This window comes from Magnolia sinica, chromosome 14, assembly GCF_029962835.1.
Source record: "Magnolia sinica isolate HGM2019 chromosome 14, MsV1, whole genome shotgun sequence".
NCBI lineage: Eukaryota > Viridiplantae > Streptophyta > Magnoliopsida > Magnoliales > Magnoliaceae > Magnolia > Magnolia sinica.
The window spans coordinates 66,544,987-66,547,948 of record NC_080586.1 but is presented as its reverse complement, the minus strand read 5'-3'; positions in this window follow the sequence as shown (position 1 = coordinate 66,547,948).

Genomic DNA, 2,962 nt, shown 5'->3' with positions numbered 1-2,962 from the left:
TGATAGGTAGTAGGTATTATTTAGGGATTCTTTGGATTTGGTGTATTTGAATGCCCTAGATATTTCAATTACTAGGTATTACAATGCCTGAATATTTTATCAGCAGGCAATTATAATGTTTGTGTTTAGATTGAATTTTGCTCATGTATCCACAATATCTAGAGAAATGAATGGCCCATATGTTGATCATAATTGTGATCATTGATCCAGACCGTGCATCATGTGGTTTTCAACCTTGATCGACCATCCTATAAAAAAATCACTTCTATTGGAAAGTCCTAACTGCCCAATCAATGGTTAGTGAAATGGACACCCATATTTATCACACTACAAATGGCCTCACTATTGATTTAAACCATCCATCATATGGTCCACCTTTATTGCCAATCACTTTTGTCAATTGATCTTATCCATCCATGTAATGGTTATGGAAATTGCACATTGATCATATCGCAAATGGCTTGATCATTGGCTTAGATTACCCATCATGTGGGTCTCACCCTTGGTCGCCCATCCCTCTAAAAATATCTCTTGCTGGACAATTCTAATAGTCCATTCATGTATAAGGAAATGGTTGGTCTATGTTGATAATACTAGAAATGGTCCAATAATTTCTAGAATAACCATAATTTGGCTCAACTCTTGATTGTCAGCCTTTTTTACAAAATTACTTTGGTTAATCCCAATCTTCGAATCAATGGCTAGGAAAATTAGAAGTCCATATTGATCATGTTACAAATGTTCCAATCATTGATCTTATGACATCCTTCACATGAGTCTAACCCCACCCTTAAGTGTCCATCCCTCTACAAAACTACTTCGATTGGATAATCTAATCTTCCAATTAATGCCTAGGAAAATTGATGGTCCATATTAGTCATGCCACAATGATTAAGTTGTTGATTTATGACATTCATCATGTGGGCCCCACTTTTGATTGCCTCGTCCTTCTCTAAAACTGACTTTGGTTAGATGATCATAGTCTCCAATCAATGCCTAGGAAAATGAATGGCCCATATTAATCCTACTAAAAATGGTTCAATATTTGATCTAGAATGTCATTTGAGTCCCACCCTTGATCGCCCACCTCTCTCGAAAAGTCACTTTAGTTGAATGATCCTAATCTTCCATTAAATGTCTAAGAAAATTGATGGTCTGTATTAACCATGCTACTAATATTTTGATCATTGATCTATGACATCAACCATAAAGGCCCCACACTTGATTGTCAATCCCTCTCGAATATCACTTTGATCAACACTACAAGAAATTGGCCTTTTACCAACGAACTTATTTCCAACGAAATCAATTACGTCAGTAAACATAACTTTCCCTGACAAAATAAATATTTCATTGGTAAAAGATACATATCCTTCCCACCACGACCACATATGTTCCCGCCACCATTTACAATGATGGCCTAGAAACTTTTCCCAACGATATTATATGTCATCGGTGAAAACTATTTTTCCAATGATTATTTCGCTGGTAAATTTAATTTTTACCGACGAACCAAATAATTCATCAGCGAAAGGTCCCTTGATGTCCTTTGCAAAGACGGAGAGGCTATTTGTACCGATGTTATACAATATCGTTGGTAAAAAATCTTTTGCCAACTAAAAAAATCGTTGGTAAAGAAACTTTTTACCAACGAAATAGATACATCGTCAGACAAAATGAACAGTGGACATATTATTTCACTTTGTGTGGTTGATCATGGATGTTGATTTGTAATTTTTATTTTTGGTGTAGCTAATAAGTATATTTAAAAACATATGTATGGAGTGGATGGGGCTGATAGAGCACAGGTGGGCTCAAATATTTTTAAATCTTTTTACCAACGAGTTGTAAAAACTATCACCAATGAAAATTTTCGTCGGTAATAATGTTATGTTTTAAGTTGAAACGACTCTAGCGCCCATCCATCTCTCTCTCTCTCTCTCTCTCTCTCTCTCTCTCGCCATTACCGCCGTTCGGCCGTCACTGCCTTATGCTATCCGGCCGCCACCCAAGTTAAGTCCAGCCATCACTGCCTTACGGCGCATGCCGCACACCGCACGCCACACGTCCAGCCATCATCACCTCTAGTAACCCTCCTTTCTCTCTCTCTCTTCCTTCTCCCTCTATTCTCTCTCTCTCTCTCGTTATCCATTGCTTGTGGGGCCCACCACCGAAATCCATTACCTGTGTGTCCCACCATCACTGTCCATTGCTTGTAGGACCCATCGTCGATATCCAGTGCTTGTGGGGCCCACTGTTGATATACAGTGCTAGTGGGGTCATTGTCGATATACAGTGCTAGTGGGGCCTGCCATAGCTGTCCACGTTTGGTGGGGCCAGCCGTAGCTATCCACTATTTGGTGGGGCCTACTAATTTAGGAAATCGCTAATTAGGTATTTCAAACTTAAAATCATTAGGGATTTTAATTTTGAAATACCTAATATGGGATTTTCAATTTAAAGGGCTAAAATACCTAATTGTGGGGCCCACCGTCACTATCCACTGCTTGTGGGACTCACCGTTGATGTCCACTACTTGTGAGGCCCACCGTCGCTGTCCACATTTTCCATTAAAATCCCTAATTCTGGGGCCCACCGTCGATGTGCACTGCTTGTGAGGCCCCCCATCTCTATCCAATGTTTGGTAGGGCCCAATGTTTTGTAAATCCCTAATTAAGGGTTTCTAATTTTTTGAAATTAAATTCCCTAATTTCAGATTTTCAATTAAAATCACTAATTGTGAGGCCCACTGTCACTGTCCACTGTGTGTGGGGCCCACCAATGTTCACTGCTTGTGGGGTCCATGTCGATGTCCACTGTTTGGTGGGGCCCACTATTTTAGTTAATTTGTAGGTCGTACAATGATGTATGTATGTGTTGTACACCTTCCATTCACTTTACCATCTCGTTACAGGGCATGAGCCATGATGGGGTGCACAAAACAACCCGAATTCGTCCATCC